Source organism: Rousettus aegyptiacus, unplaced genomic scaffold (genome assembly GCF_014176215.1).
Source record: "Rousettus aegyptiacus isolate mRouAeg1 unplaced genomic scaffold, mRouAeg1.p scaffold_m13_p_6, whole genome shotgun sequence".
NCBI classification, from domain to species: Eukaryota; Metazoa; Chordata; class Mammalia; order Chiroptera; family Pteropodidae; genus Rousettus; species Rousettus aegyptiacus.
Genome location: NW_023416309.1, coordinates 36,311,228 through 36,324,728, shown reverse-complemented (window position 1 = coordinate 36,324,728; position 13,501 = coordinate 36,311,228). Strand labels below are relative to the sequence as shown.

The 13,501-nt window shown below is 35.8% G+C and overlaps 1 long non-coding RNA gene across 1 annotated transcript; it reads left to right on the top strand.

Annotated features, from left to right (window-relative positions):
• The first annotated feature begins 7,523 nt into the window (after nt 1-7,523).
• LOC118603957 lies at nt 7,524-13,250 on the top strand. The gene is made up of 2 exons (XR_004951519.1): nt 7,524-7,751; nt 9,124-13,250. It is a non-coding gene; the product is annotated as an uncharacterized LOC118603957 (long non-coding RNA).
• Nucleotides 13,251-13,501: the final 251 nt, after the last annotated feature.

The following is a 13,501-nucleotide window of genomic DNA, read 5'->3' as shown; positions in this document are numbered from 1 at the left end:
ATGGCCAAAGGTGATGCACCACTATATTTTGATTCTAGTCAGGAAGGAAGGGAGAGGGAGAAGGAAAGGGCACAATTTTTCAGTTTAAGGGCATGACTTACAATCTATACACTACTCTTCTGCTCATGTCTCATTGAGCAGTCACATGACCTAACTTGCAAGGGAGGCTGAAACTATATTTTTAGCAGCCTTGTGCCTCACTAAAATTGAGAGTTCTATTACTATAGAAAAAGGCAAGAATGGATATTTGAGACCATTACTGTTTATTTTTTAATTGAATCTAAGGATATTACAAAACTTTCGATTAAATTGTGACAGTGCTTTCTTATCGCTTAGAATTTTTATTGTGTACTTACTGAAATAGAACTTTATGATTTATTGACATAAACTAAATTGTATATCTATTCTGTGCATACATATAAAAAGGAATGTGTAAGCAAATCATTAAAGGTATTTAAATTTTTTTCTCCAAATTCAGAGCCTGGCTATTCTCAATCACCTTAACTCAGAAGTAAAAATATGAGTTTTTCTATTCAGTGTCATCCTCTGTACCATAAATGCTCCTGATGTAGCATTTCTTTAAAAAGTGCTTCACTCTTACCACTAGGGTTTTCTTACAAAAGCTGACACTCAGTTTGCCATTTTTTATAATAGCTATGACTAAGATAAACTAGTAACTTAGAATTGATTCTGGAAAGCTATGGATCTAACTAAAAATTAAGATTTTATGAGTATAGAAAAAGGAGAAAATGGATATTAAGGGACAACTAGCAGTCTCAGCAACATGGTTATCATTTCCATATCATATACACAAGGTAAATGAAACTCAGAGAATAGACTAATTTGCCCAATAATATAAAAATATGAAGTCACAGAACTGGAATTAAGTCCATGTGTTTCCAGGTTTACAAAACTACTCTGAAACACAAATCTAGTTTTGACAAGGCTTTGAGGAAATTGGCATACTCATATACTGTTTGTGGAAGTATAAGTCACTACATCTTAGAGAGGGTGATTTAGCAGGACCTGTCAAAAATTTAAATATGCTTCTCTTTAAATGAAACAGTTATTCTAGGAATTTAGTCAATAGAAATATCAGTACAGATGTGCAGATACACAAAGGGGATCTACATGATTCATTTCTGCAGGCTTTAAATAGAAACTGGTGTTGCAAATAAGGAGGGAAGGTTGCAGGTACAGTGAAATCTCTGAGCCAGCAGTGGCAATATTGTTGTTGGTGCAAGCCACAGTATCTATAAACCAGCAGTCACAGCAATGATGCTCCCACTAGATCAGCTCTGTGGTGAGATTTAGGAAGTTTGACGTGGCTGATTAGTCCCTACCACCAGATTCTGAATTGCCAAGTATTTTTCAGTAAATTCCTTTTTTCCTTAAACTGTTACATTTGTTTCTACCATTCGTAACTGAAAACTGAAACTGATAGTACTGGTCTCCTTTGTTTTCCTTTAAACTGCCAAGTTGTTACTACCTTAGGTGTTCTTTCTGCCATGATCTCACAGGGCTGATTCTTTTGTAGTACCAAGGACTTAGGTCAAATGTCACTTTGTGGAAATGGACCAGATCTCCCATCCTAAGAAATTATACACTCAAACTTTTCACTCTTTACCAAATCTCCATGTTTTATTGTCCTCACAGAACTTATCACTAGGTGAAATTATTTACTTCACATTTGTTTTCTTATTTATTTCTTCCCTTCCCCACAAATAGAAACTGTAGATTACTTTGCCTAGAAAAGTGCCTGGCACATAGTATAGGCACAATAATTTTTGCTGAATGAATAAATAAGTGAATGAAATTTTTATCTTTGTTTCGAATACAATAAAATTGGCAACATCCTTCAAATATGCATTAATAGGAAATTAGTTAAATAAATTGGGAACAACTATGCAATAGAATATTATACATCTATTATAAAGATGAAGTACATTTTAAATGTCTTTATGGAAATAATTTCACAACGTATTGATGAGTAAAATAATGTAAATGAAAGTACATTATAAGGTGATATGATTTAATGTTTAATATGCCTAGAAAAAAATATGGGAAGATATTAAGCAAATTGTTGAGTAGTTAACTCAGTATAATCAGAATACTAAGGTGAAAAAGAAAACTCTCCACTTTTTGTTTTAAATTTTTTTGTTTTTTTTTTTTTTTGCAAGAATCATGTATGCTTGTCTTTTGGTTTCAAAAAACAAACTCGTTTGAAAAATATTGATTTATTAGAAAATACTTTGATATGGTATCCTTTATAATAAAAGGATATTAAAGGTCAGGAATGATACTGGATCTCAGAAACTTCCAGAAACAGATATCATAAATTTCAGATCTCTTTCCATGAATCTATTATCTTGGCTTTTCTTTGCATGTCAACTTCACTCTATCTCACTGCTATGCTTCTGTAACCCAAGTCTAGAGCTGGAGATGGTGGCTAAACACTAGAGAAAGCTGCCCTTTGCAGCTTCATTGAAGACTTCTTAGAACCATCTAAAGAGCCTGTGCACTTACCTGTAGTTTGTCCAAAAGTAGTAAGGGAGATGGTTTTTAAAGAACCACATGTGGCATTCAAACTAATGCTCTGAGTTCTCTTTCCTCAACAGAATATATTTGGAATAATGTAAATGATGCAACATTCTAGTAGCAAACATACACGGTGAAAGCTTCTACATTGTCATCAGGGTAATTAACTCTGTCTTCTAGATCATCCATGTCTTTATGTTCAGATAATCTTCAGGTAACAGTTCATATTTAAGCATTGCTGAGAAGCTTTCCACAAACTTGATTTGAAACGGGTATGTAACTCTAAATAGAGACTGCCAACAGTAGTAGTATTATATCTTTACTCAATAAACCTTGGTTAAATCTTAATCACATTTATTTAGACAGTTGATATTTTTGCCCATCAAAATCCATAAGAGACTGTTTTTAATGCTCTTGATGTATTAGTCAAGGTACACTTCCTGCTGGTTTATTTTCTTTCAGTGTCTTAACAGAGTAAAGAACTATTGCTTTCTCAAGTCCCAGTCCCATGTGGGTTAACAAACAGGGTCAGGGGTTCTGCTCCATCCAGTCATTCAGGGACCTAGGTTTTTTACATCCAGTGACCCCGCCTCCTCAGAAAGAATAAAGAAGCCAACACCTACTCTTAACCACCTCAACCTGAAAATGATACACATAACTTCTCATATTGGTGACATCTAGACATATGACTCCATCTAGAAACAAAGGGAGCTGGGAAATACAGTCTAGCTATGTGCTCAGGAAGAATAGGAGGAAATGGACATTGGTATTTGCTATTCATTTCTATTACAGTTAATAATATAATAAACAGCTTATTATATTTTTCAGACATTTATTACTAACAGTCATCTCCTCTTAGCATGAATAACAATGGAGTTTTCTCTCTTTGTTGCTGCTGTCTTTCGCTTTGTGTAATTGCTTCCTTCTTTAAAACTATGACTATGTGTTAGAAGACATGTACACAGATCCAAACATCTCTCTAATTAGTTCTAGAAAGAACAGGAATGGTCTATAATAAGCCCAGGAGCCATTCCCAATGTTCAATGTGATCCTCTTAACCTTGAGCTTGGTCTTACCAGGTGTATCTTGTGCCCATGTGAATTGTGGCGAGTAGAAATGATAACATGCTATCTTGGTAGTAATTTATCAATTCATCACCATAAAGGGAGTCCCAATTTTCTCTTTGCTATTGCCATGATAAAGGCAACGATTCTATCAATATTTAAGATTAAAAGTCCTGGCAGAATAATGAAGCTACAGAAGATCTATAATCTCTGGGGTATTTGGCACCCTTTCAACAGCCATGAAGCAAAAATAAGACTTTTTATTAGAAGGTGAAAAGACATACTTGAACCATTTAGCACATTACTGTACTAAGTTGATTTAGAAAAGGTTTTCACATAGTTATAATATGTACCTCACAAAAGGGATTACCAGCAATCCTCTAACATATCCATTCCCCTCTACCTCCTGAGCCCCTATTGGTTAGCAACTTTTTTCTTAAAGGACCAATAAATATTTTAGGTTTGCCATATGGTCATATAACTCTATGTATCTCTGTCGCAACTACTCTACTATTGTAGTACAAAAGCAACTATATACAAAACCAAAAACACAAGCAAGAAAAGAAAAAATAGATAAACTGGTCATCATCAAAATAACAAACTTTTGTTATTCAAAGGGCACCAAAAATAAAGTTAAAAAAAACTCCTACAGAATGAAAGAAAATATTTGCAAATTATATTCCTGATAAGGTACTTACATGTAAATATATAAAATATGATTACAACTCAATAATAAGAGAACAAATAATCCAACTGAAAAATGGGTAAAGAATCTGTAGAAACATTTCTCCAGAGAAGATATACAAATGGCTGATAACTTCATGAAAAGGTGCTTAACAACTTTAGTTATTAGAAAAACACAAATCAAAGCCTCAATAAGATAATCACTTCACAACCACCAGGATGGCTATAATAAAAAAGATAATAACAAGTGTTGACCAGGATGTGGAGAACTCAGAACCTTCATAAACTGCTGGTGGGAATGCGAAATGGTGCAGCCACTTTGCAAAATAGTCTTTGGAAAATAGCAGTTTCTCAAATGGTGAAACACAGGATTATCACATAACCCAACAATTTTATTCCAAAGTATATACCCAAGAGAAATGAAAACATACATCCACACAAAAACTTGTAGGCAAATGTTTGTAGAAGGATTACTCACAATAGCCAAAAGATGGAAACAACACAAGTGTCCATCAACTGATGGATGAACAAACAATATGTGGTCTATCACACAATGGAATATTATTTGGCCATAAAAAAGAATTAAATACTAATACATGCTACAACTAAAATGAACCTTGGAAACATTATGCTAAGCGAAAGAAGCTACAAAGGACCACATGTTATATGATTCCATTTGCCTAGAATAGGCAAATCTATAGAGGCAGAAAGTAGATTAGTGATTGCCTAGGTCTTGGCTGTGGAAAGAGATGGGGATTTGGAGACAACACCTAAGGGATATGGAGGTTTTTTTCATGGAAACGAAAATGTTCTAAATTGACTGTGGTGCTAGATGTATGATTCCGTTAATATACTAGATGCCATTGAATTGTATACTTTAAATGAGTGAATTATATGGCATGTGAATATGTGAATAAAGCTGTTTTTTAAAAAAACATGTAGCCATAGACAATAGGTAAAATGGGCAGGAGTGTATTCCAATAAAATTTTATTTATAAAAACAGGTGGCTGGCCATGGGCAACAGTTTTCTGACCTCTGTTCTAGAAAAATAGAATCTCAAATATTTTAGTGGGGCACTGGCTTACTAGAAAAAATACTACCTTTCCTAGCCTCTCTTGCAGAAATTTGTGTACAACCTTTGGAACTGTTCTTCAATAGGAGAGGTATGCTAATTCTTTGAATCCCTTTGTCTTTCCTGTTCACTGGGATGGCTGGAGCTCTAATAGTCATCTTGGACAATGAAATGACTTTGGAAAACAGAAGACACATATAATGGATCAAAAAGATAGCACAAGCCTGGAATCCTCACCCCATGAATCATCACACCAACTCCAAACTAAATTCATCCATATTTCTTGAGAGAAAATAATAAAATTTATGTCATGTTTAAAAAATTTTTATTTTGGAGCTGTCACTCTGTGCTCACAGATGAATCTTGTTCCAATTACTAAAAGCCTTCAAGGAATTAAAAATGTTATGCCTTCTGGAGGGGCTCAAGTGGATGTTATTGACATTCAACATCCAATTCTATGGACATAGTCATCTAATTCTGTCTTTTTTAAAAAAACATCATTTTATTCTCACATTTGAGCCTAGGCAAGAGGCCAAGTAGTGATTACATTTCATTCTTAATCTTTGATCTAGTGTCTTACAACTACTTGGGTTCATATCTGTAAGAAAAATATAGGAAGATAGCTTTTCTGATTAACTAATCCTTTGTAACTCTTAAAAATATCAAGTATCATAAATACAAACAGCACCATATAGAATAGAGAATGGAGTCTTTATTTTGCAGTTGGAAATAAATTGCTTAAAGCCGTACCCCAAAGAAGGCAGAATAAAAATATCTCTTTATACTTGTTCTCCTGAATTTCAAATGCCCCAAACTCCCTTCCCGTTTTACAGAAGAAAAACTTTCGATTGTCACATATTTCTATATAAAAGTGAATGAAATACATCAAAACATTTCTACTCACTAGCTTCCTGTGAGGATTGCTGACCCAAAACTGCTTTTTGATACTAGCTACAAAAAAATCCAATGCTTTTCTAAACAACAGGATTTCTCTGTGAATTCTGTCAAGGACTGTCATTCGTCAAAATGTCACAACACGTCTTTGTCTTCATTACAATGTCAGATAATTAAGAATGTTTTATCATGGTCAATTTATTTTTCTATATTAAAGAGATATTACAGCAGATATATAAAATATAAGGTAGGATAAAATGACTAAATGGCCACTCTTTAAATACTATCAGTTAATTTTGATGTATGTTAGTACTTTTTTGTGTGTATAATTTGTTTTTACAAAACTATGACCTTAGTAGTCTTCAAACGTTGAGAGCTTGTTAATGTAGACATAAGATCAAAGGATTGGTTCTGTCATCATATTATAAAGAAACGAAAACCAGTAGAAACTAACGATTTGGTAGACAAGTCCAAGATAATAATTGTCAGTTCTTATTTAAAGCCAAAGACTATTTTCTGATGGTGACAGGCTTCGAGTTGTCTGAACAATCCTCAATTTACAAGTGTCTGACAGGAATTCAAAACTGTTTACCAGAGCCCAACAGCAGCCAGCGCCAGTTCCCCCGGTTAACCTGTGCTGCGATGGCAGCGAGAAAAAACCGTGCATGTGCAAAGTCAAGGAGACCAAGCGAAATTTCAGGTCATCGTGTTGGGGAAGGTGACTCAGGCAAACAGTTTGGTCTTGTGTCCAGCGTAAAGAGCACCGTGGCTGTGACCTGGCCCCACTCCCTGAGCAACAGGATGCTGAGCTGAAGAGTAACAGCCCTTGTAGAAGTGGCTTACCAGAATGCCAAGCACCAGGTTTGGACTTTTCCAAATGGAAGCACCACACAAGACGGTATAAAGCATAGATCCTGCAGCCAAACTGACGGGATTAGACCAGCTCCACCAAATACTAGCTCTATGATCTTGACCAAATCAATGGCTCTCTTAACCTAAGTTTCTCCGTATATAAAATGGAAATTATACTATTTATCTCTCCTAGGTTTGTTGTGAAGAAAGGATTAAATGGCATGGCAATGCTGGTGTTAAGCACAATGCCTGACACGTATTATAACGAGTTGGTTGTCATAGGGTCCAAAACCTTAACCAACCACCGCCAGCGTCCCTACCAGCCCTGCTTCCGGGAGTCCCTTCACTTCAGTCTCCCTCAGCCGATCGCAGATCCCTCCGCGGTCCCGTCACTTCCGGGAGGATCCGGCCTCGGCTCCTCGAATACCCGGATACAATTATCATGGCTGCCGTCAGCGAGGGACAGCAATGGAGTCAAGAATTGCCCGGAAATCCCCGAGTTTAGGGCTTCAAGAAGGCCTGTCCAAAGGATAAAAGATGAGTTTGCTGGGCAGCAGGGTGCTTCAAACTGTTCTAGAACTGGACTTCCGCGCTTCCTGTCAACTTGCCGCCAAGTTTTTCTAGAGGAGTCGCTTCTCTTGGAAGGGTAGGACCTCGCTTCATACCTGTGCTTTCTTTGTATGCCAGGTTTTTATACCGTTCTTCCCTCAGCCCTGGAGCAGGTCGGGCAGTACGGTGGCTGGCTTGGGAGGTAGTGGCGGGCAGTTAAGACCGAGAGAGGTGCGATGCACTGGGAATTACGGGGCGGTGGGAGATCTCGGGACGCCCCACTAAGCTGCTGGAGCCGCCGCCCAATTGGAGCCTTGTCCCTAATTCGGCTGAGATGCTCCAAAAGGCCATTCCCAGCCGACTCAACCATACTCATAGACTTTATTCCTGCAAAATATCTAGGGTTTGTATAGCTCAGTATGTGATTTTTTACTTTTAATCACAAGCTGATAATGTTAGGTTTAAGTTTCAGAATGAACAGGGAAAGTTCATGTTGAGTCATGGGGTGGGTTTTCTTTTAAGGTTTATATTTGTATAGGATAACGGGGAGATTTTACCGAAAGTATTCTTTTTAAAAATCTGGTATGAGAAAATAGGCTAATATTTAAAACACTCAGGGAATTGTTGAACTTTGCTGCTGTGCAGTCATCATGATGAAACTTGAAGACACCAGAATTGTACCTCATGATAAGGTTTTAATTGCCAGCAGTTTCAGAAAAGACAGTAATTCTAGATATAGACATATTAATTTGAATTCGTTTTCTTCGCTGCAGGATGTCTTATAGGTTTTGTCATCTGGTGAAACAAACAACTGTGGGTTGGTTCATTAACATTTCCTCTAGTTAAAGTTACTTTTTAAGTGTGATATAAAATACACATACAGATGTTTCTTTCTTATAGAAACAAAAGTATGGAAACTAATATTTAAAGCAGGTTGACTCTACATAATAGAGTATGTTATAATTTAGATTTTCACTTAAATCCTCAAAATTAGAAGAGCTGACCTAAACAGGCTAAAAAAAAAAGAAAAAATGTAGACAGTTTTAGAGTGTAGAACATTCTATACAATGACATTAGAAAGCACCTGGGATTTGCTTATACAAGAGCATACAATGTGCAAAGCAATGAGTTGATAATGGATGAGAACATGCTTTACAATATATAAAGTAATATCTCAATCACAAACAGTTATTATTCTAGCTCTTCTGGCCAAGTCATGTCTCTTTGTGATATATTTTAACCTCCAAAACTTGTGGTTCTTGTACTACCAGTATATAGTAAAAATACTATATCTTATAATAGTATTTTTTAAAAGGAATAATTATTCATTTACACATTTTAAATATTTTTTTCCTTTTGATGTGTTATTTGAGATTGTATTTACAAGAACATTTGAACACATTAGAGTACTTAGTGAATTGATGGTGATAAATGGCCTCGATGCTGACTTTTTGTGTGTTTTCTTGCAGGTGGGTCTACTGGGTTCTTGGCACAATACCATATGAACCTGGATAAAACATGTTAAGGTGGAAATTTTTATTAATCAGTTCAAATATGTTACCTGTCTTTTTAGTTTTCCAATTTTTTAGTCAAATAACTAGATGTAGGCTTCATATACTGAGCAATATTTGTGGGATAATTGATGACCACTTTAAATTATTTGCTACCAAATGTAAAGTTTGATCTCAGATAGTTGTTTTTATGGAGCATTTACCATAATGCAAACTGTGTTAAGTCCTATACATATATCAATACTTACAGTAACCTCATGAATTAAGTCTATTAAAATCACTTTTACAGATGGAGAAACTGAGGCAAAGGGGGATTAAGTTTCTTTCTCATGGTCCCAAAACTGGAGCCACATTCTGTAGCCTTTCCTTCCATATAACTGAAGATTTTAGTAGAAGAAGCATGAGAATGGAACTCAGACCTGGACTCTAGTCCTACGGCCCTGCTTTGTGAATTAGAGCAAGTCATTTAATCTCTCTGAATTTAATTTTCCTCTCTCGTGAGAAATGAACACTTTAAACTCTTATATTTTATTGAGTTTTGAATCATCAAGAATCCTTAAAAAGTTGCCTTCACCATTGTTTTCCCATTTTCTTCTCACCCCCTGGCACTCATTCCATAAATTTTGGTGCACATCTGGAGGCAGTGGCAACCCCATCTCTGTTGCTGCCTGGTATGACCACATTGTAAGATGTGGCTGATTTCAGAGATGTCAAAATGTAAAATAATGTGCATCTTGGGATTGATGACATGTAGTAGGGGATCTCTAAGCTTTTCATCCTTGATTCTGTTACATCTGAGACTTTATAACATTTTATTGCTGTTTTATGTATTTTTTAATGTAAATGATTCAAAATAAAACATAAGCTTTTTGGTAGTAGAAAAGTAGGAACTATGTCTACCTTTTCACCTCTCATTCTCAATACCCAGAAAATGCCTGGCATGTAGTAAATGCTCAGTAAATATTTGCCGAATGAATTAAACGAATCTTCATTTCATATTACAAATAAAACATTTTTAAAAATTGTGTTTGACTTGAATTTGACAAAATGGTATCAACAGTGCAAAAATACTTTGCTAATAATTTTTGCATTCAGAATGCAGTTAAACAGCAGTTCTTTCCCAACATCTTTTCTGCTCACTATTGTTGAATATCATCAAGTGTAGAGTATATTTTGTTCCTTGAAGAAGTATAGTGAAAATTGAAGTACTGTCATATGGACTTTTTAACAAGAAATCGAACTGGTTTTATTTTTTAAACTGGCCAAAGAGGTGGTTCCATAGTTTAGTGGTTACCACATCTGCTTTACAAGCAAAAGGTCCTGGGTTTGCGCCCAAGGTGGATCCCGGGACCATACCCCAGATGCGCTAGCCTCCACCCCCTCCCCCATCCAGGCGTGCTGGTAGCACAGGGGAAGAGAAACCCAGTCTTAAGAGATCTAGTTTTTAAGGGGAGATGGTTAAGCAACATCCATAGTTCAGGGGTGGAAGTAGGGGTGAGGGGATTAAAGAGGGGGGAAAAAATAAAAAATAAACTGGCCAAAGTATAGAACACTTTAATATAGAGAGGCTTTCATTCTAACAGAAGTTGAAAAAATGTTTTTTGATATCTTTATTAAATTTTTATGAGTATTCTGGACATGATTAAGCATGCCATCATTCCAAATACCAGTACTAATACTAATACCAGTAGCATTAAATGTGTTTGAGTTATGAATGATGAAAATAAACTACAACTGAAAGCTATTTTGAAACTGTGTGAATGGGCAGAAAAGTTCAAGTTTTGGGGTGGGCGAGTATAAGATAATGTAACTAAAGAAATTGTCCTAACTATATTTATAGTATGTTTGTTGAGGTCTGTACTTTCAGTTAGATACGGGAAGGGGGATAGGAATTATTAAAGAGTCGTACACTGTTCTCTGGCGATAATCAGCTAAGTGTTCTGCTATAGCCAGAAAAGCCAACATGTGAGGTATCATCAAAAAAATGTTTGCTAAAATCAACAGAAACATCTTATCCCTAAACAACATAATAGTCTATGCCCATTTCTGAACCAAGCACTGGCAAAAAGAATGGATTACTCTTAGATCTCTAAGTCTCATTTCTGTAGTTGAGAGTCTGCTTCCAGTGGTTTATCAGGGAGGAGCACACAAATCAAATTTCTGTAAGGAGGAAGAGGAAAATGGATGCTAGAATAGGCAAAAACAGAATCCACTGCAATGCCTTTATTGCCTTCTAGCAATCCTTTGATCAGATCAGTGGACACTGAAAGCAGGGGGCGATTATGGAGAAAATAATATAAAAGTAGGTAATTATGTTTTACAAATGATTTTAACATAAAATATACCACACATTTAAAAAGCTCATGATCTAATAGGTTCGTTAAAAAGTGATGTGTTTGTCAGACTGCATTTAAAAAAATATTTCAGTTTTTTCTAATTCAAATAAATAAGGTTAAAGGAACATGAACAAATTGGCTGCTAGTAGAAGAATTTCAGCTGTTTGGAGTTGGTGAAATAAATTGCTGCGTAACAGAAAAACAAAATGGGAGAGGAGTGAGGAGGAAAAGAATGAATAGTGAAGTTTTTGATAAATCAGGTGTTAAAAACAATGTAGGGAGAGACTATCACTATAAATGAAATTATTGAATACCTCTAGACTCAAAAGAGATTACAGAGTAGTTAAAAACCAGTTGTCCATGAGAAGAAATCAAGAATTGAGGGGTAGTTAATAAAGTCAGTTTAGTCTCTATAGCAATAGTTCTCAAAATATGGACCTTCTGCAACTTGAATCAAGTGTGCAGCTTACTTGTAACCAACCTGTGGCTGACACTGCCTGATGAATAAAAGGCACTAGAAAAATATTTGTTGAATAAAGAAAAATGAATAATCAAAAAGATGGCTAAGTGAATGAAGGCACTAATGAACCCAAATACCATTTACCATTAATCCCTTCATTATTCTTCAGACAAATAGCATCCATGATGGCACTAATATTCATGACAGTGGTATAGTATTGCTCCATTCCCAGCCTATGAGATTCTAGCTATTAATACTAATAGATATTGTTTATCGAGCATTTCATATGTGTCAGACACAATGCTAAGTTCTTTTTCCACATTAATACATTTAATCTTTATAATGACCTTGTGCAGTAGATATTATTTCCCCTTTACAGAAAAGGAAATCAAGGTTCAAAGAGAGTAAGTAACTTGCCCAAAATTATACATAATGGAGTTTGGGTTAGAACCCAGTTTTGTTTCACTTTGCAAATCGAAGCCTGTGCTCTCATTGCTACACTGCTTCCAAAATTTGCAGTATTCTGCAAACTTACTTGGCTTCTTACAAGCTTTGCATTTTCTCCTTTGGAATTCTCTTTGACACCTATTTAAGATTACTGCTTTGGCACTGGTTTTTATTTCCAGGGGTCTTCATAAGCCCTTTTATTTATAAACTAATTATTCATTCTTTGTGTCTTTCAAAGCCTTGTCACAGTACTTCAAACCCTCACTCAGTTGAATTCTAGACTGAATAGATTCAGTTTATAGCTTTATAAATTCCATTTTTTTCTGCAGTTCTGTGAGTCTCCTGAGAGGCCTTAAATTAAGCCTCATTTTCCCTTTCTTACCGCTAATCAGAGTCCCGACCTTTATCCTGGAATTGCCCAGTTGGCTCAGAGAACCCATATCAGACATCAGTTTCTCTATTGTTTCCCATTATCCCAGGTACCTTTCTTTGAAGATGTTTTCCTATTTGTCTCATAGTCTTAGGACTAGAGTTATCATTCTATTATAATTTCAGAGATTTATCTTGGTTGTATTTGAAACGTATTAAAAGTTTTTTGTTTTTGTTTTTTTTAATTCTAACCCAATTGAGAGGCAAAATAAAGTGCCCTTTCCTCCCTCCACTCTGTAAAGGCTTTCAAATAGAGATCTCTATTATAAATTGGTGGCTGCCTTCACAGTCCTTATCTCCCCAGTATTGCTTCAGGCTTCCTGCAAGAGGAGCCTCAGAGAAGCTTGTCTGTTACTCCTCAGGCACTATCTGCTCCATCTGGCCAACCCCACCCAGATAAGACCATTTTGCCTCCTTCTCTGCATACTTTCAGTGGCCAGGCACAATCTTCTCCATTGTCCAAATTTTACCCAAAAGGGAAATTCAAATACTGATTTTATTGAACTTTGTCCCAAAGTGTCAGATTGGCTGGAATGTTACTCTTTTACTTCCAAGCAGCTAGTGTGTTTTTTATGAGGAAGGATTACCACTCTGATTTAGCTGAGACTAAACTAAACTTAATTGCCTGCAATGAGATCATGATTTCCAATTGATTAGGTCCAGT